At 35.2% G+C, this 24,010-nt stretch overlaps 1 long non-coding RNA gene across 1 annotated transcript in view; it reads right to left on the bottom strand.

Moving 5' to 3' along the window:
- LOC145722853 (uncharacterized) overlaps positions 1-21,756 on the bottom strand; it is a 96,219-nt gene extending 74,463 nt beyond the window's left edge. Inside the window, exon 1 of the long non-coding RNA XR_014147424.1 lies at positions 21,711-21,756. This is a non-coding gene — a long non-coding RNA (uncharacterized LOC145722853). The remainder of the gene's footprint in view (positions 1-21,710) is intronic.
- Positions 21,757-24,010: the final 2,254 nt, after the last annotated feature.

The following is a 24,010-nucleotide window of genomic DNA, read 5'->3' as shown; positions in this document are numbered from 1 at the left end:
AAAAAAAATGAGTGAATGAATGAATGGATTTACCATTGTTAATTTTTTCACTTCCATAACCAAGCATTAGTTTTGTGAGAAGTAACATTGATTATGGTAATGGTGGCCTCTCTCTACCATAGCTATAGATCTACTTGAAAAATTTGTGCTTCATGTCAATCTCCATGACATTAGACTCAATCAGATTAGAATTCATATTCCTAGGGATATAGAACATTCCATGTGGGGCACAATAAGGGTTTTACAGATCTTGAGACTATAACTATAATCTCCTCACCCTGGCTTCTCACATTAGTGGATCAACAATCAAGAAAACAGCTACTTGCTATACTGGTGGTAGTAATTTAATCCTGATTCTAGTAAAGTAATTTAATCCTGATCTAATAAAGGCCTAGGGTTACTACTATACAAAAGAAGCAGGATACATATGTCTAGAACCCAGGGGCTTGTCTGGGTCTTTCTTTGTCCTGTGATAACTGTCAATAGATAATTGTAGCAACCATACCTAAACAAACAAACAAAAGTTCATACTATCAGTGATGAAATTCTGGGTTACTCACCAGGAAGTAATCCAGGACAGAAATGTGCTGGACTATGATGAGGGAAATATAAAATTGGGTGTCCCAGAAGTGAGATGAAGTAGTCATAGTCTAAAGACTGGCAGCAGCAGCAAGAACTATAACTTGTTTTATTTATGATTCTGTCTTTAGTCTATGAGATCATGACTGTCCACTAGCTCAAGAAGATTCTGGGGCTGATTGTGTTTGTAACTCTCCTCGGAGGAAGAAATGAAGATATCTTTCATAAAATGAAGGCTCTATATTGTATTGTGGAAGACAGATAATGGGGCGACATGAATGGATCCTGATAAATCAAAGGGTGGATTATAGGCCACAGTATCTCCTCAGATTCTTTTGCTCTCTCCTAGCCCCTTCACCCTGGGCTACTTGTTATATTTCAGTCACCTTTGGGGCCCTAATAACTTCATCTCAACCATATCTGGTGAGGGCATTCAGCCTACACTTGGGGATTGGATGACTCCTCCTACCACTTCAAAGAAGGAAGGAAGCACCATACTTTAAGGCATGGAGTCTGGCCTCCCCAGAAGCTGCCAAAGCTTCAACACTGATATCAACTGGAGAAGTGGGGGAATTAACTCTCCTCAAATGGGAAATTAGAGCAAAGGGAGATGAGAGATCGAACACACCAGCAGATGTATGCTACATCCCCTCTCTGCATGATATATCCCATCTCCCTTTCTTGTGCTGGTGGACTATTCTGAGGCAATGTTTTCAAAATCAACTTGCTGGAGATTCCCCAGGTAGCCTAGTGGATTTACATGCCAAGCAGCTGGTTGTTCTTTCTCCACAGCTCATCATAAAGCAACAGTGAGTATGTAATATATTGTATTGTATTGTATTGTATTGTATTGTATTGTATTGTATTGTATTTATTTCTCATCATTCCTGCTTCATTTGTCTTTTTCTCCACTTTACCTGCTCTGGTCTTGCACCATTCAATAACGTATTAGCACTTAAGACTTGCTTCAGATTTATTTGTTTGTTTATTTGTTTAAGGGAACCCAGACTTACAAATACCTAATAAATGTAAGTCCTATAAAATTCCAAAACTTTTGATTTAAATACATTTGTGAATACTTACACATTCTAAAAACAATGCACGTGACAATTATTTGTCTTGAAGCATAAGTCAACAGTACTTTATTAACTCATTTTTAAAGTCTCTTTATTAACTTGGATGAGTATCATTTTTTCTTGTCCATGGTTTATCTGTGTTCTTTTTAACCTCTCCTCTAAAAGAGTAGCAAACTTTATTTTGATACTCAATGGCTGTCTTTTACATTTGCTACAAAATGATCTCATCATGATTAACAAAATTAAGAAATGTATTATTAAAATTATCATTATGAAAAGATCCATACTTTCTTACTGAGCTATATAAAAAATATTTCCTCAACATATTGCATCATTCATGAAAACTCACAAAAACAGACATCAACAGACCTGTCAATGGACAACTCATAGCTTGGATTCTGAAAAAGTTCAGAGTTTACTAGGGAAAACAGACACACAATATAATAGAAATTGATAAGAATTATAATAGAGGAATGTGCCAAGGACTAAGAGAGCAGAAGAAAAGGACCAATTAACACTGTCTGGCAAGGTTATCAAGAAAAAAGTAACATTTGGTATATGTCTTAAAGGATTAGGAAGATGTCCCTGCAAGGAAAAGAAGAAAGAGTATCCCCAGCAGAAAAACGAAATTCACACAACAAATCCTTACTGAAATTTATGTTTCAACCAGTGATTTATATTCTAGAAACAGAGTGGTAAACTAGCCATACAAAGTCTAGAGTTTTCATTCCAGTAAGGGGCAGATACTGAACAAAGGAAAAATTAGTTATGAGTGTTGTGCCTATAATTAAAACAAGAGGACATGATATAAAGTGATCAGGAGACTACGTTAGTGTGGGTGGTCAGGGACGGTCCCACTGAGGAAGTGACATTTATGACAAGTTGCATCAAGCCATTAGGGAAAGGAATGAGGGGGAAATATTCATAGCTAGTTCATGGAATTTGTGTGATGGGAGAAATCAGAGCAGATCGATTAGATGGAGAGTTAGGGACTTTAATGCTGAATTTAATCCTAAAAGAATAGTGAACACTTTTATGGAACTAACAAGGGAAAGGACTCAAAAGAGTTTCAGTAGTTGTAGAGTCTGCAGTTAGGTGAGGAGGACCTAAAGGAAGAATGACAATGGGGTAGATGAGGCAATTGTCCATCCAGTTGAACACAGATGAAAACCTGAGCACAGACAATGGCAGGAGTTATACTAACAAGAAAATATTTCTCAAGAGAGATTTAAATGGTAGGTATATTAGGATTTAACAAGTGAAAATTGAAATTTTCAAAAGTAAATATGTTGAAGGAATTAGGATGACAGGATCACAGTTGGGGTATTCCCTGTGACTGATGATGTAATTCACCAAGATAAGGAATTCAAATACAGGAGTGGTATTTGTTTTAGGTGAAGGGTGAGTAAATGAGGGACGAAGAGTACGTTAGTTTGGGGCATGTTGATTTTGTCATGCTTGAGAGATACCCAGTGTCAGTATATAATTAGAAATAAAAATCTAAAGCTCAGTAGAGAAAGTAGAAGATTTCAAACTCAGGAATAATGAGGAGAGAAAGTCATACAAAAAAATATTTGGGATTGTTAGGATTTATATGAATAAATTCAACACCTATTCACCAATCTCAAAATCTTCCAAACATAAATCAGAAAGCACTGTCATACAGAGTTTTGTCATTCTAAAATGAGAATTTTTTGAAGAAATCACCCCCATCTAAAGCTACAAGGAAAATTCCCTCCATGAAATAGAAAATCCTCCCAAACAGTTGATACTCATTTGAAGTTAGTAATAATGGATCTAGCAAATAGGCTTAAACTTAGAAATTCTCAACATACTTTAATTTTGTTAATCTACAAAGTGAATTTCATTGGTACTTAAATTCCAAATTCAAATCCTAATTTGTTCTCTGTATTGTGCCTTATTTGGCACAATATTTGGATTTTCCAATACGTAGTAGTAACTTCCCTGTGTCATAAACGCAGAAGCTATAATACAATACTTATTGAGACATAAGGAAGAAAAAGTAGGTTCCTTTACTATGGGGAAAAATGGTGCCATTATGTAGTTAAACATATAGTGGATGACTTGTATTTTCTGATCATGAAAAATCAGAAAGTTGTAGAATATATCTGTGGATGTCACAAAAAAAATGTCACTGCATGACATTAAAGAAAAATCACTGGGCTTAGGATCAGAATATCATAGCCAAGTCCCAAAACTGCCATTTATTATTATTTTTAAAAAGATTTTATTTATTTATTTGGCAGAGAGAAACACAGCAAGAGAGGGAACACAAGCAGGGGGAGTGGGAGTGGGAGAGGGAGAAGCAGGCTTCCCGCTGAGCAGGGAGCCCGATGTGGGGCTCCATCCCAGGACCCTGGGATCATGACCTAAGCGGAAGGCAGACGCTTAACGACTGAGCCACCCAGGGGCCCCAACACTGCCATTTATTAGCTGTGAGAATTTAAGCAAAAAATTTAATCTCTCTAAACTTCTCTCACTCAACCTGAAAAATGGAAAATAGTACCTAATTTGTAAGGTTAGCATGGATAATGAGATGAACATCCACAAAAAAAGCAATGTAGAAACCATAGAACATTATACTGTGTAAATTTCAGTTAAAGATGGCCATTTGAAACAAGTGTTAATTAAATAGATAAATAGAAAAACCTATCTGAAATTAAGACCCGGCTATGGTTTGAGAACCATGGAGGATTGGGTCTGTAGCTAGATCTAGCTTTATTTTTACCCCTAATTTGTGACTCAGTAGCCCTTGAAGTAACAGGAAGCTAAAGTCAGTTATTTCTTATAGTCTTCCAAGTTAGATGGGATGCTAAGGAAAAGAGGAGTGTGAAGAAAAAGAGGATTGTGGAGTCGACAATCTCATTACCTGAATTATAATTAGGTAAGGACAGCTCAATTCAAATGGCTTAAGTAGCAATTAGTTAAATGACAAATTTAAGCTGTGATTCCTTGCTTAGGGGCAAGATGAAGCTTTTTGTAAAAGTAGTGACATGAAATCCAGAATACAGTGATTTTCTGGAATGTCTGATGTGCTGAAGCTCATAAGCTGTTGTTAATTGCTAAGAAAAATCAGATAATTGAGTCTAGAAGGAAACGCTTCTCATTAATTGTAAACATTAGATTATATTTTATATTTTTAAAATAATGTACATTAATGCTATATTGTTTTAAAGTACGCTTACCACTAACTAGATGCAACATTAAAATTATTTAAAAAAATTAAAAATCTCTCTTTTGATGAGGTGTGATATCTAATAAAAAATTGAAAACTAAAAAGAAAATTTTAAATCCTTTAATCTAAGTCAGAAGTTCTCAAATCTAGCTGCCCATTAGAATCACCTGGGGAGCTTTGTAAAACTACCACTTTATGGGCTTCATCCCTAGAGCTTCTGATTTAATATGTGTGGGTAAGCCCTGCGCAACAGCAGTTTTAAAAGCTCCACGGGTAATTCTAATATGAAACCAATGCTGAGCATCTCTGATCTTGACAGAAGATGTATGGCCTTTCCATAGATCCCAGAGCTTTAACACGTTTAGACCCTTTAAGCATTACCAGTAAAAGGCACTGAATAGACAGTAGATTGTGACAAATAATATTTTCACTTAAAGAGGCATAAAATCATACCATGCTCTAATCACTCTATATTCTTATTTAGTTTCTCCAAACACTGCTTTAACAACAGGAAAATTAATATCCTCCTCTATTCTGTTGACCAAATATTGTCATAAACAATGGCTCTCCATCAACTTTGCAAAACCATCAAATCACTGCCTTTCAGTACAAAATCTCAGATCAGGAGTTCATTTATTTATTTGGAAGTACATTTTGAAGACTATTTAACCTAGAACATCAATCAGAATGCAACTCTCCTCAAAGGTATTCAATTTTTCAAGTCAAGTTAGTTTTTATGGTAGTGATAAACCTTTGTTATCTTCCTCAAACTTTTCCAGAACTGTTGCCCCTTCTATTAAATATTTTTCAAAATAGAGCACAAAATTAACAGTATATTGTATAAATATTCCTGGTTTTGTCTTTGGGCTGTTTTACATCTTCCATTCATGCAGATATTCTATAGTCCTCTATGGAGAATACAAGTCTACTTCTTTATCCTTCATAACACGTGTGCACCTGTTACCTAAAAACATGAGCACTACACTTCAGACAAGATCTACTCCATATGATCTGCTAAGCTGCTTTAAAACTTCTGCCAAGAGCAGAGTTAACCTAATGATTTTTAAAACGTTAGCTAAATTCTAATTCACTAACCATTTATTTATTTAGATTATAAGGTGTACCCTTATTAAAAAATAGTTTATGAAAAAAGCTAAATGACTGGCCTGATTCTTAGAAAGTTTCAAATTATGTCATCATGTCATCATGTTTGCTTACAAGATAATAAAGTAATCCTAAGGGTATATATATATAATTTTAAATAACATAATATAACATAACATATATAATATAACATAATATAATATATGCCGCATAATACTACATATGCTATATAATGATCAACTTATTACTAAATTTGATAATATTAAAGCCAGAAATATCCAATAGAACTTTCTGCAATGATAGGAATAATAAAAATGTTCTATTCTGTATAATTTACCTCATTTTTTCCCAAAGTCCCTTTAGACATGCACTACACAAGAACATCATCACCAGATGCTGTAGTGCAATGTACGAAGTCATAGAGGACTTCCTTTTTATCAAGGCATGCACAACTTGGAAAAGCACATCCACTGTAGCTTTCCAGGAGATAAAAAGTATCTCTTGGATTAGATCACATTGCCTAGCATTTTTATTTTATTTTTATTGACTTTGTAGATGAAAGAGACCTGAGGGTACAATTATTTTTACAGGTGAATCATTCATGGAACAATTCCAAGATTTATCAGGATCTTGAAACAAGTGTAAAAAGAACAAACAAAAAACCACCATTGCAAATTGCATTGGTATATGTTAAAAATCACTTCATATAATTTGTGATGCATGGCATTTGTAACAAGAAAGCTTTGAAGTGAGGGTTTCTGGGAAGAGGGCAGAAAGACTTGGATACAGAGTGATTGAGTATCTTGCCTACAGTTGCACAATAGGTGGAACAGTCAGGATTCAAAACCCGGTAGTCCCACTGTAGAGTCTGTATAACTAAACTCACTTTAAAAATACTACTACTGGGGCACCTGGGTGGCTCAGGCATTAAGCATCTGCCTTCGGCTCAGGTCATGATCCCAGGGTCTTGGGATCCAGCCCTGCATTGGGCTCCCTGCTCCACGGGAAGCCTACTTCTCCCTCTCCCACTCCCCCTGCTTGTGTTCCCTCTCTTTCTCTGTCAAATAAATAAATAAAATCTTAAAAAAATATACTACTAATAATAATCGTAATGATAATACAAAAGCTAGTTCTTTAAAATGAATAATTAAATATGCAAAACACATTGGCCTGATTAAGGAAAAAGGAAGATAAAGCAAAAATATGCAGGACATTCAATCATTGAGAATAAAAAGACAAATGATTAGAGATACGATGGAGACAAAAATGATAAAACTTTATAGTCAACAATTTGAAAAATAAAGTTATTTACCAGCCCAGAAGACCAAAATTAATCAAAGAAGAGGTAAACCATTTAAATAGGTCAATTACTCTAGAAGTTGCCAAAGTAATTAAAATCTACCATGACAAAGACAATTGGATCCAAAAGTTTCAGTTGAATTCTAACTTTTAAGACCTATGTTAAATACAAACTTTTAGATAATCTTTAATTAAAGATGTTATTTAAACTATTCTCAATCAGACAACAGTGTATTTCTAAAGCTTCCCCTACTATAAACTGGGGTTACAAGAGACAAAAAATAGAATATTTTAAAAGATTTTCCTTTTATTTCTCCTTCTATATTACATTTAGAATAATATATCTATTTTTTAAAAGATATGTTTGTAGGTTGTAGGTAGGCTATGTTATCTCTCATTAAGGATAATAAATGCATTATTGGAATATTTGTCTAGAAATTAGGTATTACCTCTGACTGGGTTGAAGCACTGATTTGTATGATCAGGAGAAAAAGAGAAGTAAAATCATTTTTATTGAAAAAAAAAGAAGAATTTTGCAAATAATTGGCTATAGATAGAAGAGGTCTTTTTTGTGCCATTTAGGCCTTCCCCCATGGTGGTAAGGGGTGTTTGGGAATGCAGGAAGGCTGATCGAAAGTCCCTGGTACATTCTGGATCATGCCTGTGGTTGGGTAGCCAATTTTGATTTGCTTTTTCTACCCTTAAACAGTCCTGCATTAAAAATCTTCCACGAGTCAGGTATTTTCTCTTTGCTTTAAATTCTCCAGAAAAATTACTCAAATGTCAATGAATTTTACAATTAGTAGGAGGATTAGAAATTATCTAATCTACCTACATGTGAGGAGAGAGATCCAATAATTAATGTCTTTTCCAGGAACATGTAACTTATAAGGAGCAAAGCCATGATTCAAACTCAGAAATTCTTTTTTCAGATTTGCTGCTCTTTCTACCCCACTGGATGTTATCTTCTCATGATGACAAGGAAAAAAAAAAAAGTCAAAATACACTGCAGATGAGAAATGTAAAAGTCGGTTTAATATCTCTATTTGTGTGTGTGCTTAAGAAAAACTTTTCCTACAAAAATAAGGAAGGGCAATAGAGCAAAGAAATTCTTGCTGGGCAGCCACCTACTTAACTTTTTCCACCCATATTACATGGAATTTTTGTTTCTTTTCTGTTTCTTATATTTGCTTATTTTAAGGATTGCTTCCTGTTCCATTTCGTCTTTCATTTCAAATATTACAATTAGTCATAAATACGGAGTGAGTAGATTTTCCAGATCTAATCTACATCTAATCCTCAGTTTTTATGAAAATTAAAATTCAACATATTTTTTGCTCTAATATCTAAGAAAAACTCAATTATGTATAATTTTATTTAAATTTTAGAATGGCTACTATTTACTGAAAACCATATAAAATTCAGGAAGAATCTTTGAATGTAACTTAATTATCAGCAGTAATTACACATGGAAAAAATGCTTCTAGTTTATTTTGAGAGGTAGCTCAGCACAGCACATGTTGCTGATTACACTCATTGTCTTTGCTTAACTGAACATAAGCAATCTCATCTCTACATTTTACATCATAAAGCATCCTCAATCTAGAGTTACTGATATATTTTCTGTTTTCATACTGTTTCCATTTAAAAGCTACTCTTGGAACATATATTTCCAGCAAATAAAAAATTCATAACCCTGTGTAAATGATTAGAATAAATATATGGGATCTGAAGAATGCTTTTCAAATAGGTCCAAGGACTAAATGTTACCCTTGTATTCCTCCTATTTCACTCCCCCAATCCTATGTGGGATGATCGAAGGTAACATAATGGTTACTATTATAATATGTATGTGAAAAATGCACACAAATTATTATCCCTAACTTTTGAGCTATTTTTATATCTTTTGTAAATTTTTTGCAAAGTCAACACAATACTCAGACAAAGCCCTAGAACTATGAATGTCTCTTTACATAAATTCTTCTCACAGATAAAACCCTCAAAGCTTTCAACAAATACTCTTCTCCAGTGGATAGTCAACTACTCCCAATTAACTACTGTTTTTTATATGGGGAAGATGAAGAACTGTATGTTTTTGTGTGTGCACATGTGTAGCCTGGCTTATAGGCTAGTCACGGATGCTTCACAGAAACAAGAAACAACCTCATACCTTTGTTGTGAGATAGTATTCCATATATGACTTTTGACTAGCTCCTATGTTGACCTTGTAAACTAATTCTAGTGCAATATTTGCACTAGTCTAAGTTTTGGGGTCGGACGTTTATAAGTACTATAGTACTTATATAGTCTAATAACTCTTTGACACCAACAAAAAAGCAGTTAATATACTAGGTTGACAAAATTTTAACAAATGAACACAATGAACCATGTGAAGATTGAAGTCGAGATTTATTTGGTACTTTTTTTAATTTGGGGAAAATTTTTCCCACTTTTTTTATATTATTTTAAAGATATACACATTCAAAAACAGGAATCTGAATATGAGCCACACCCAGATAAAATTAATAAAAACATAAATTTTGCACTATTCTTCACTCAAATTCCTTTAAGTGCCTTAAGTGATCTGATAAGAAATTGTGGTTGAGCCTCCCCTAATAGGCCAAATTTCTGGGATGGAATATTCTAATCATGAATTTCATTGAGTTTGTATGTATACTCTACACACACTATATTATATATATGTATATATAATATATGTGTGTTATGTTATTATATGTGATATAATGTGTTCTATGTTATATATGCATATATACATATATGTGTGCATATAATGAGATAGCATAATATATCATAGTATAATAATAACAATAAAAATAAAAACTGTGATGTCAAAATTAGAAGCAGATAATAAGGAGTTTTTATTCAGCATAAGATACCTAAAATATGTTGACCTGTTGAAATCAGAACAAACTATTTTAGGAAAAAGAAATCACTTGTTTTATACCATAAATCCTACTCAAATGATTGAATAATTAGCAACAATTACAAATAAATTTAGATTAAAATTAAAACAGATGAATCAAGGAATTTAGAGCCATATCGTACTTTTCTTAGGAAGAGCTATTTTTAAGCTATGCTTCCTCTTTGTGGGCTACCTAGAGAGATACTGTGGATAATTGAAAACTTATGAAAATTACATAACCCTGAGTTTCATAAACATTATGCCAGAGCACACTTGTATCTCTTCTTTGATTCCTTTATTATCTGACCAGAAACACCTGACGTTAGCCTCTTTTCCAACCGCTTTGTTTCCCCAGTCTATCCATTGGATATTGGTAGTTTCCAGATTACTGAATGCCAGGTTTTTATTTGCTATCTATCAGGCAACTGGTATTAGTAAAGAAGCAAAAAGAAAATGCAATTTCCTTAAGAAGAAAGAGATACATAAATTGAGCCTGCCCTTACTGACAAGAAAAGAATAATTGTCTTTTTGAAAACACAAAGCCTATTCTTGTTAGTATGGGTTATCGTATAACCTTTGGAATCAGGTATAATATAAATGCATTTCAATAATAAATAAATATTGTTACTGTGGTTGCAGTATGGTTCTCTGATGAGAGACTATGTCTTTAATCAATTCCAATGAAGTAGCTCAAGGCTTTATATGACACAATGAACTGCAGAATTCATTACAACTTCTTCCTTTCCTCCCCTTCCTCACCCTGGGCACCATACTCATTTGTTGCTAAAATCCTATAGACTCTTAATCTGCAATGTAGCTTATACTACTCCATTATTTCCATCCTTACTGCCATTTATTTACTTGAATCTTTGTCATTTCTTACCTACACTTCTCAGGGGTCCCTTAATGGACTCTGCTTCTCATCTCTTTTCCTCCAAGGTAGCCCTCATAGAGTTAGTAAATAAGAGATCAAATTTTTTCAAAATCTCTTAATCATTTGTAGAATGAAAAAGTCTTTAGCTTAGAATTTGAGGCATTTCCTCAGTTCTGTGAATCCACCTGATATTTTCTTCATTCTCCCATCCAGTCTACTCTTGTTACACACTCTCTATTCTGATCATACCAGGAAAATCTATGCATCTGTGACATTTCCTATGTGATCCCAAAGTTAAGCATGGCTTTCCTTATATCTATACATCTTTGCTTCTATTCAAGGTTCAATTTAATACCTTCTTTTCCATTAGTTCTCCCTTCTATCCAAGAGTATAATTGCGATGCATTTCACTGCCAACTGGCCACCACTTGTTTACTTTTTACATGATTATGAATTCCATTATTCTATATTATAATATAGATTATAAATGCTTTAGAATAATTATTGGTTTGTCCTAATATTTGTGTCCTTCTTTCTCTCTGAATCTAGTATTTTTCCTCATCTATAAGCTGCAGTACATCAAAGTAGTAAAATACATAGGCTATGGAATCACATAAACCTGGATCCAAATCTTGAATCTACTATTTAGAGCATCAGTTCTTGAGCAAATTATTTTTCTTATGCCTAATGTGATCCTAGTGGAATGGGTATGTTCATAGTGCCTTACGTTAGAGGATTCTTCTGAAAGTTTAGTCAACAAATATTTATTGAGCTACTTCTTTGGTCCAAGCTTAAACTGGGATATACAGGAACAAAAAAGCTGCTCCTACCTACAAGGGTTATTATAAAGATTGAATGATACCATTGCATATGATAAGCACTTTATACTTATGTTGTAAGTGCAGAGAAGGATTAGCAATTAATAATGTGGTTTCTGTAATGTTTTATTTATACGTCTTCTCCAAACATTTACTGAAAAACTACAAAATGCCAGAATTGGTGGTTACTCTAGAAAGAGAGAGAACTAAGCATGGCCCTTAAGCTCAATAGCTTAAATCATAACAGGGGAGCAAACTAGTAAGCAAGTAACGTGGTACAGAGAGAGGGGTGTTGATATGATTTGGCTAAGTAGATTTAACTTAAAAACAAAAACAAAAAAAAAAGTGAATATTTTCATGTTGCTCCCTGATTATTAAAACTGAGAGAATTTGGGCGCCTGGGTGGCTCAGATGGTTGGGCGTCTGCCTTTGGCTCGGGTCATGATCCCGGATCCTGGAATCGAGTCCCACATTGGGCTCCCTGCTCTGCGGGGAGCCTGCTTCTCCCTCTGCCTCTGCCTCTCTCTCTCTCTGACTCTCACGAATAAATAAATAAAACATTAAAAAAAATAGTATTTAAAAAAAAAAACAGAAAATTTGGTCAGGTGGACCACGTAATAGTTTAAGTTGAGATAGTATTATGTAACTGCTGCTACCTTTGGCAGTTTTAGAGCAGGCATTATGATAAACATAGTTGGGTATTTCTTGATCAATCATCTTAGTCACTTCAAAATACCAATTAGCCCTTGTAAATGTTAATAATATAAGCAATAAAGAACAGATGGCCACATGAGCAGGAAACAGCTGCTGTTTTCCTGTCAAACCAAAAGATGTGAGCAATGTTTCTAAACAAGGGCCCAGCAGAGAAATTGTGGTGATGAAATTTTCTGCTCCAGGCCCATGCCATATATCTTCTATCTAAAGCTGCTTAAAGGCATTTACCGGCGCCCAGGGCCATAATGGTGTTGATGATCTCCACTGTGTGGAGTGTTCTGAGATAACAGGCGGTCACCTTCTGCAGGGCTGCCAGCGAACTTGGGGGATAATCTCTTCAAAGCTCAGGATAAGCTCCCTGGCATCATTCAGTTCTCTGCTCTTAGGATCTTCAAGAGCTTAGGAACCAAGCTGGAGGACGCTTAATCTAAATGAACTCCAGTGTTCCACACAAATGGAATCATTGCCATCAACAAAAGACAAAGGAGGATTTTCCTGAGTTTACCTGGAATGGCCATTTATGCCCTGTCCACTGCCTGCTCTAATGTTTTAATTACCATCTGCTTGATCTTTTTTTATTCTTTTTTCCCCTTCCTTACCATCCCCCATCTTGCTCCTGTGCCAGTAAGAGCAAAGCAGAGAGAGAAGGTATGTCTGATTCTTTAGCAATAAACTTGACTAATAATGTCAAGAGAGTCCATTGTGCATGGATGCCTTCTGGAATATTTGTCTTTACATTCATCTGCCATAGATATGCACATTATTTATTTTGGATCATTCACGTAAGTTCACATACTAAACTCTCAACTGACCATAAGTATCTGACCACTAAGTATCTAAAGAAACTGTATATGAATTATTGTGTGTTTGGATGGGCAAGGGCTTTAGGTGCATACTTGTATCACAGAAAAGGCAACGTTTTAGATGCGGGGCCTCTTCTTGTTTAGAGCAGGGACTGAAGTCCTACAAAAGGTACTTTTGGTTCCATCTATCTGGACCTACAGCAAACTTAAGCGAAAGCAGCTGATATACTGGTTCAGAGAAAATGAAATTTCTGGAGCTAGCACAGTGGTGCCCAAAGTGAGATCACCTAATAGAATTTCATACGATTTTGGAAATATTTTCTCTGAGGGTGACGGGGAAAGAGGAGAGCAGCTATGCTTGAGCATGATGTGCTTGCTCATAGATAGGAGAGCAGATGGATGATCCAGAGTAGATTTTGTTTTCATAGCCATGGATGCCTTCCAGCCTCTCTCTCTCTTCCCCAGCTGCCAACAGGCCCTCCACTCTTCAATATACATAGTAGTTGTTTCAGAGATTGTCTAATTCCACACCAAACATAAATCTATTTCTTATGGGCTCGTAGTCCGACCACACTTCCCAGTTTCTCACAGTGTTTCCTATGAGCATGAGCCTGAGTTCTAGGTAATGGAATATGAACGCAAAAATGTGGACTTCTTTCATGATTCCTTAAAGATCTCCCTTGTGCAATACTCATAGTTTTCTTCTTCCAGATGTTTAACCTAAACAAACATGAAGACCTTGAAAGCCAAGTGTTGAAGACAAAAGGGACACAGGATGGAAGAAGACTGGGTCCCCATATGATTTGGTCTTATCTTTTGTTAGGGCAGTTCTAGCTCAGTTGGGTTCTTCCTCTTACAGTCTGGCCTTCCTTACTCTAGGAATGGTCCTTGCCCCTAAGGTTTGGCCTTCTTGAAGTCTCAACCGGACCCCTGAGTCTTCAGTGAAGTTTCTTCACTTCAGCTTTGCTAGAACAACAGCACCTCCCAGCCCTGAACAGCCTGTGTGGTAGCTCTGTTCAGTCCTCATCCCTGCAGGAGCCTCTCCCTGCGAAGGCCTAGGAAGCTTCTCCTGTTCATGTGTAGCCCAGTGCTTGGGTGGAAAGCTATAGTGAACTAAGGAACATCCACATAGATATTTACCACCCTCAACACAAAGCTTTCACTCCCCTTATGCATTCCTGCAATGCTAAATTACAATATCTGCCACTTATATCTCAGTAAAATTGTCACTCTGCTTGGAGTCTACCTCATTGCACCAAAATTACTCACCAAATATTCTGAATATTACTGAAGTATATCAATCTGCATTATTCTCTACCTCTACCTCTACCAAAAGTAATTCATTTGTGTGATTCTAATGCTTTATTTTTTATGTGGTTCGAATGCTTTATTTTTTATAAACCCTAGGCTTTTGCAATTTTATGTGTATCTGTTTTGCTGGCAAGTCACAAGAATCACCTGAGAGTGTTTATAATTTTGGAAGAAGATAGTAATTGCTTTAAAATATCTGCTGTTTAAAACGTGGAGAAAGTGTGGTATAAACAATATGTTCAATTTGAAATCAAAACAAGTGGTTGGTTAAAGATGCTTCTCACAAAAGCAGGGACTTAAGTGTCATTTCCAGGCATGATTTAACTTTAGCGTAATGGGAAAGAAAATAAGCATTTCTTATATTCAGAAAAGAATAAAGAAAGGTTCATAGGTAAAATCTGAAAAGTTGATTAAAAAAAAACATGAAGGTGGCCATTCTGATTGGAAAAGAGACAAAACATGATTATTGATATGAATACATTTTTGTTGAAATATATTAATATTGTCTCCCAGGCACATTTTTACAATGAATGCATATCACTTACATAATGAAAATGTTTTGTTTTGTTTTGTTTTTTAAAGAAGAGCATGTGGTCATATGTTGATACTAGAAAACCTTTAAAACAAAAACAAAGAAAAATAGCTGAGATGTAAAAACATAGCATATTAGACTTTTTGAATAAAGCTTTATAAACTTTCTGCTGTCAACTAAAGTAATAACAATGGTTGCATGTGTAAATAGCTCCTTAGACACTGTAGGAGAAAGCTATCAGACTGACATGTATCAGATAAAAAAATATTAAACACTGATTATGAGATAATTCAGAGAAAAAAGTATATTGAATATAAATTACTTAAATTAACGAATGATGAAAATTAAGCTGAAAATTGTTCAAATTATCCTGATTTTTATTATTACTGGTCTGTCCCTTCATTTTTACAACAACCATGGTTCAATTAACTGATAATTTCCCATAGAACCTTGATTCTTATGTTTCAGAAACTGAACAAGATATTGGAACTGAAAAGAGGCAGATGAGCAAAACTTGCATTTTAGGTGTCTCAAAGATGAGGTTGAGAAAACTCAGCTAAATTGTATACTTTTGATGTCTCAGCTTTCAAGTCAGTCCAGATTGAACTCTGGTCTAAATGCAAGGACATCGGATACCTCCATTTCAAAGCTTTTCATTTCTCAGGATGAGGTGTTCAATTTTTGAAATGTAACATTCCAATTCCCACATGATCAAATGGTTTTTGAAAAAGAACAGAAGTTTCTGAAACATTGTTATAACCAAAAAAAAAAGGGGGGGGGTAGAAATAACTATAAAAGAATAGATTCTTGCTTAACCAAAACTAAAAGGCAGAAGGACATATTCCAAATAGTTCCATCCAAGGACAAAAACCAACAGAAAAACAGAAAAACCTTTCAGCAGGGGTAATACACTGCAAATAAGTGTCCCAAGCGTGTGTGTCTAAAAGAGCTAATGGTTATATAAGTTTTTTAATATATTACTGAATATAAAGAAATAGAACCACTTAGCAATGGCAATTAGGCAGAGGAGGTATGAACTGTTAAAAGACTATCATGATTCTTCTATATATGTTAATAGGAAAGGAACTATCTAATTTCAATTAAAACATTGCAAAATTTATAGGAAGAAAGAGTACTATCCAAGGTAGCATTTGTGTGTGTGTGTCTGTATACATATACATAAACCACACCCACAAATATATATATTTGCCTAGTTAAATAGCATAAGAGTAGTCAATTCATAGCTCCTTTATTCAGTTATTCTTCCATTCAGCAAATGTTTGACCTCTTATAAGCCAGGTACTATGTAAGGCGCTGAGGATACCATGATGAATACAACATACATGTTGCCTAACTTCCAGTTCCTAGCAGTCTATTAGGGGTGGTGGATAATATTTACATAATCATAAAGATACAATAAGTTTTCAGGTAATTAAAATGGAAGATAAGTGCCAAAAAAGAAAAGAAGAAGTTTTCATGGTTAAAAAAAAAAAAGGCATTTATAGAAGCAATCTCTAGGTCAGTTATAGTACGTTTAGTCATTCCTGAGCCTGAGTCCAAGTGTATCTACACAAGCTAATAAAGGAAAACAGTGATTAGTTGGTGGCATCAAAATTTACCTGTTATTGTTATAACTTTTATTCATTATATTGAATTATAGTACAAATGAATTTTAATTAATTAATAGAATTTGGAAAGCATTTTATAAATAAGTACCTCCAATATTCCACATGGACATATGTTCAGGGATCATTAAAAAGGTTATTATTATTATTGTAATATTTTAAAAGAATGTTAATATTATAGTAGGAAAGAGCAGCAATGTACATTCTAGGGACCAACATGTGGAATATGATTGTTAGACCAAGAATGCATAGTGAAAGGCATCTTCTGAATGCTGAAATATGAATTTCGGACTTGTTGGCAGAAAGAGCCCATGAAACAAGTCAGCAGCTCAGAATCTGCATGAGCAATGATTTTCAGTTTTTAGTTGTGGGCAGGTCCTAAATAATCTATATTTGATAGATAATAAAGTTCATAAAAGTCATGGACTAAAAAAATAAAAAGGCATACTGCTTCAATCTCTCCAGACCTTTTGTTCTTAATTTTGTAGTCATTTCTCCTTCAAAGACCAATATCCACAGTCATTTCCCTTTTCTTTTACAGATTTTACTCTAAAACAGAATGCTTACCCATTTGCTTAGTAATTATGTGAAAAGAAGATTCTTTTATTATAAATACAAAGGATACTTAAGGTCAAATTCTAAACAGAATTAATAGATAACAGATGCGTAGTCTCTCACATATTTTAATTCATTTTGGCATAGGTTAATGAAGACTTGGCTTTCACAGATTTATGAGTCTCCTTTCATTCCCCATGTACAGTATCCAATGCATGATCAGAGTGGTCTTCCCAGTCTGAATGCAACTCCTTTGATGAGTGAGAGGTCAATTCTTCTCTGAAAAACTACCAACATGTCAAGTTGGAAAATGTCCCAAGTCTCCTTAGACTTTCTAGCAGTGATTCTCAAAGTGTGGCCCCAATCAACCACCAGCATCAGCATCACCAGAGATCTTGTTAGTAATGCATATTCTCAGGTTCTACCCTAGACCTAAGGAACCAGAGACTCTGGGGCTGGGATCCAACCATCTGTGTCTTCACAGAGCCTCCCAGTGGTTCTGACACACACTCAAGTTTGAGAAGCACTGCTTTAGTGCCTCAAATTAGTTTCTCCCATCTTTTGGCACAAAGTTGCTTACAAGCTCCCCACAAGCTCTTCTAACTCTCAACAGTTCTCTAAAAAATTTCACCCTTTTTATGGGCCGTTCTTATCTATCTTTTCCTATATCTATATTCTTTCTGAAAGATCCGAGTTTTTTGGCATATCTACCACATGGAATCATATTACCTGAGACTTTATTCTCTACTACAGACTCATCCAGAACCCCTTAATAGTAATAATGTAGTGACACCAAAGAGAACAAAAAATACAGTTGTCTTACCTTAAATAATAATAATTGTTATTATTGTTTTTTTTTTTTTTCTCTTACTTAAAAGTCTGTAGGAATCCCAGGCCATAAAGTCTTTCAGGAACTCAAGTTCCTTCAATCTTATGGCCCCACCATCCCCATGGGCCTGCCTCATCTTGCGTAGTTGAAGCTGGATGTGGGCATCTCCCTGTTTTAAACAAAGAGAAAAGAAATCCAAGGAAAGAGATTTCCTTTTAGGCAAGCGACCCAAAAGTTGCAACTCACTTTCCCTCACCTTCAGTGGCCACACTTTGCCTTAGGGGAGGCTGACCAACTAAGTGCCCAGGAAGAAACGAGAGAGAGACTTAACTGGACAATCAGTAATCAATACCACCCCTTCCCACTGATGTTATTTCTAGAAGTCTCCCCTCCCACCCATTCACATTGTTTACTCTCCTCTCAGACAAATCTGTGGCATGACCGTACCTTAATCAGCAATTTTCTATAACTTAATTATTTATGAATCTCCTTTCTATGATTTCAAGTCATCACGTGATTAATGGCAGGGGCAGAGTCCTCAATAATACAGAGATGCAAAAGGTCTGCCTACAAAGTATTAAAGAAAATAAATGTCAAATTAGAAGCCAGAGTACCAATGCTAAGAGAATACAAATGTCCCTCATTCTGTTCACAAATCATCTTTAATTTAAATTGATAAATGTATATGTATACATGTATATGTGTATACTTACACATACATACACAAACATACATACATGTATAGATAGTAACCAATATATAAAATGTTTTTCTCACTAGAATTAACTTAAAATTCACTCTTTAAAATGTATGCAATATTTCTCCTTAGGAACAAAATTATTCAAAATGGAAGAAAATTACTAGACTATCATATAAAAGTATTCTTAATGTCTAATAAACTAATATAGGGCTATAGCATTAGTATTTGTGAAGGCAATCACATGAAATACTATAACAAAATATATTTTTTATGAACTTCCACTGGAGATTTTAAAAACATGCCTTTCCTTCCCTCCTTTCCCTCTCCCCAAAATGTGAATTTGGGAATGTTCACTACTCTTATTAAGCTCTTACCTGTTGACAGTGAGAACAGGGACCAATTCTAAGTTGCTGGGGTGTCCTTAGCTTTGGCTAGTGATCCACCTGGACTGTGAGCTGTAGAGGGGTTAAGGGTAGTGACTGCATTCAGCCTTGTGGGTCAGGATTTCCTGATAAGATAATATTGTGGGGAAAATTTTCAGTGGCTTCTCATTCACACCTCATCTCTTCCGAGATGCCCACAGATTGGCCCATTGGTATCTCCTTTAAATTTGACCCACATACTGTTTGCAGCCAGAGTGTTGGTCTGCTTCATCCTATAGAAGAATGCATTCAAGGGTCACAATACTTATAAGATGGCCTTTAGAAGACAAAACTACAGAAACAATGAGGAGTGAAATTTTCTTATGCCTCATGCCCTTCACTTTCTCATTCACTCTTGAGGGCTAAAGCCCAGGTCCAGTGATGTTCTGGTGGGGTTTGGGGATATATAATAGATTGAGAGAAGTCTACATGCATTGTAAAAATAATTGCACTAGGATTATCCTAGACATTTCACCACAAGACTTGGCATTAAAAAAAAACAAAAACAAAAATAACAACAACAAAAAAAGAGATGACTTAAGTGGGACAAGGTAGGGAAGGGAATGAGAATGAGGAAGCCACAGTAATATGCAAGAAAGCATTCAACTATGACTGGAAAAGTTTTTAAATTACAGTTATAGGAATATGTAAAAGTTTTATAAATAAAGTATATGCATAACATCACATGAGTATATTTTGTTAAATGTTTACAATCACATACTTAAGAGTCAACCCAGTATTGCATTGCCCTCGTGTTCACCTATTTGTGGTAGCTAGTGGAAATAAATAACAAATATACATATAAAATCATGTTGCTCAGAGTAGGAAAAACGTTGAAAATGGAAGAAACTATTTTCAACTTATTTAAAAGATTCTAATGAAAAAATTATTTAACATGTAATATTTACATATATATGTGACTTGAACCACAATTTAGGCATCTTATTTATTAAATTCTACTAGCTCTGAGGTTTTTATTATTTAATTAGGTTTAAGTGTATCTCAGTATGATCTTTTCAAAGGAAATTGCCAAGCAAGAAATGACTATAGGTTATCTAAAAATGTCCTTACCCGAGAGAATAAAGTATTATTGTGTGGTATATGGTTACATACTTGCATAGAATCCTTCAATGTACTGATATGAAATAATACCCTTTGATTCATTAATTCCATTGTTCAAAACATCTACAGGGAAATGTTCCCTAATTATTTATTTAGCATTATTTAAAAGTAAACACATTTCATCCATTAAAACTTCTCCTAAAGATTTCTATTTCCTGAACGATACTAGGATCTTCTAGATCAAGGGTTTTGACCTTAAGTCAGGTACACAGATACCTACAAAGATTGTCTGTTGAGTGCCTCAAAACTGATTTAAGAAAACCCATTTCCAGATCCTCAAATTTCATATGCTCTCTTTCCAAAAACTGATTTGCCTGAGAAAGGGCCAGTCCTCAAGTTCTCCTTCCTCACTTCTTACTTAACATCACATTTCTCCCTGTTTTCAATAAAAGGTGTACCCCTCACTCAGCATTTTACTATCACGCAAAACCATCTAGGGTGCCAAAGGAATAATTTTGTAGCTCCTTTAATAGAAGTGCCATAAAAGCATGCCCCAATAGTTTTCATTAAGAGATGCAGTCTCAATAAATTTACTTTTTACTTTTATTATCAGGATTTCTTATTTATTATGCTTTGATCAAGTATATATCACTAATAGTGGTTATAATAATACAAATAAGAGCTTTAAAAAAACACTTAGAGTTAATGGTTGCAGGAAGCTAACAAAAACAATTTTCAAACTACATTTTTTTGATGCATAGACAAATGATAAGTGATCCATAAAAATTTGCAACCATAAAAAGGGTATTACTTTAGGATAAAAGTCTGTGAATGAATTTGGAATTAAAATATAAATTCAAGGAAAAAAGAGAAGATATAAAAATTCTAATTATTTAAGAAGCACTTTTTCATGTGTTGTTAAATGAATAGTGGAAGATACCAAATCACTGTGATATCTGTATCCATATGATGCACTTAAAATAATGCAATGGTTTTATTTTAAAACCTCAATATTTAGTGCAATCTGACAATTACACCCTTTGAAATTATCTAAGCTTAAAATTTTTTAAATATCAACTTTAAAAATAAGCAAGGAGTTAATTTTCAACATTCTTTCAGGGAATGAGTACACAAACAAAAAATTATTTCAGGACTTCTTCCCTACAGTATTCTGAATAATTTAGATTCTACTCTGCTGGACATTTGTTCATTCATTCAATCAACATATACAAAGAACTAGTAAATGCTAGTAATTGAGTTAAATGTTAGGGCTTGGGAGCCGGATTACCTTGAGATGAAAGAAGAGTTCTTAAAATCAAAATGTTCACAGTCTGGTGAAGAAATAACAAGAAATGATGTTAACACTTTAGAGTCATGGTGAAGATAAACACAAGCTTCTAGGAGACAGTAGGAAGGACACCAAACTCAGGCTGTTGTGAGGTGGGCAGTCAGAGAAGACATCCAGATTTCATAGGTTGTATGATGATCCCTTTGCCGAATATTAACAGTTTATTAAAAGTTAGGCAAGTGAAGCACATGTATGTGTATGTGTGTTGCAAGATGAATAACAGAAACAGATCCATCTGGGAAAAGTAAGCAGGAGGTGAATGTGTGTGACAGAATAATAATTTAGGATATTCACTCATGGATTATCACTGATTCTTCTCCGAGCCCTGTTTAAGCAGCATTTCCCACTCAAAATATGAACCCTGGGTCCCCAGACTGGAATTGTTAGGCTCAACCCAGAGAACAAATGCAGCAAATTCTCAGCCTCCCACCTCAAATAATTATGATAAGAGTGTAAAATAAGAATAGGTTTGAAAGAAATTGCCATCAAATCTAAAGAATTTTCTGGCCCACACATCAAGAGCAGGAACGTCTTACCACCTGGGAAGAGGGCATGTTTTGAGAGTAGGAGGGGAATTAGATGTATAGGATCCTCTTTACCCCACTCCAAGGTAACCTAGGGCCACAGAGGTACATGATAGAATTATTTACTAGTTTCTCGTATATGTTAATTTGGCAGGAGCTGAGTGCAGAGAGTGATATTTCTTTACTTCTTGAACTCTATCACGCTGGATAGTGGGCAGGAGGGCATGATGAGGGAGGCTAGAGAGTGGGGTAATGGGTCCAGGAAAAGGAGGGCAAGAGGGATTCCTGCCGAAGTCTCTACTCACAGATCACATGGGCAGGGATATTGAACTTCCCGATATCCCCGAGTATGACCAAGTTTATGGAAATGGCATTGGTATCGCTATAAGGAAGCCAGCCTGGAGCCCATTCAGATCAGAACTGATACACAGGCTGCCCTCTACCATGCCCTCTACCCCTCAAATATCCCATTGAGAGAAGTGGTCAGGGAAGAGGACATATAGGAGACAACCTGATTATGATTGTATTTCAAACCTGAATTGACTGAAAAATGGATGATTTGGACAGAGCAACCTGGGAAATGTCTAGATTAAGCTGTCATTATGCAGACTGAACTCCAAGAGTCAGAAAATCAAACTGAGTTATTGAAATAAAGAAAGTTACATTTTTGCTCATCAGAGTTTGCTCATCAGTGTAACTTAGATATTTATGGCTATCACACATGAAAGGCCTTATATGTCAGACTAAGGAGTCTGGATTTTGCCCTGAAGGCAAGGGGAAGCAATTGAAGAATTTTAAATAGAAAAATGAGAGAAGCAGGTCTGAATGTTATAGAACTCATTGTAGCAGCAGTGTGGAGAATGGATTGGTGAATTAAGGGATGGAGATGGAGAAAGCAGAAGAAGGGAGCCCAGCAAGAGACTTTTGACCTAAAAACAGAAATAACAGAGCACAAGAAGCTGTGACAGTGGATGGATAGGAGAGGATTCATCTGCGAGTCTAAATGACAGATGTCTTCCTTCCCCCCCACCGCTCCCCCGGCCCGCCCCAGCTCTGTCCATTCAATGCCAGCAGTTCGGTCCTTAGGGCAAGATTCTGACTACAATGCCACCAGTAAACCACCCCAGTTTAAACCAGCTTATGCTCCTGTACTGATCCCAGCAGCCCCTGGATTCGTACCCATTTGCTATCACATTTTGTTTTAATTTATTTTACTTCTACTTCTTCAAAGGTGCTAAGTTACCACCCACCCATACACTACACACACCATTTTACGTATCCTTTACATTACATCCGTTGACCATATACCATAACTAAAGTCTGAAATAAAAAAATAGTAATAATAAAATAAAGTCTGAAATAAAGTATTTGCAAATTAAAAGCATGTAATTAAAAACAGAGTTGGTTGACTGAAGTGTGCCCTTCTACCTTAAAGCTAACCCATTGTTTCCACAAAAGCTTCTGGCAGAATACTGTGTGAGTTAGTCTCTGAACAGAGTTCTGTGGTACAAATCTAGCTCTGTTTAAAAAAGAAAAAAAGAGAAAAAGAAAAGAAAAAGGCCCCAAATGGTGTCATTTAGACTGAATTGCCAAACTAGTGCTTAATTTATCATCTAATTGCAGTTTCAATCTCCTTTTAAGGTGAGCCAATGAGTCTGACACCTGGGTCTTCTCCACTCCTCAAAGAAAGATGAAGTAATCTGCATGATAGGACAC

Source organism: Leptonychotes weddellii, chromosome 8, assembly GCF_054177405.1.
Source record: "Leptonychotes weddellii isolate Sample4059 chromosome 8, ASM5417740v2, whole genome shotgun sequence".
Taxonomy (NCBI): Eukaryota; Metazoa; Chordata; class Mammalia; order Carnivora; family Phocidae; genus Leptonychotes; species Leptonychotes weddellii.
Note: the sequence above shows the minus strand (reverse complement) of the source record. Positions and strands in the feature narration are given on the sequence as shown.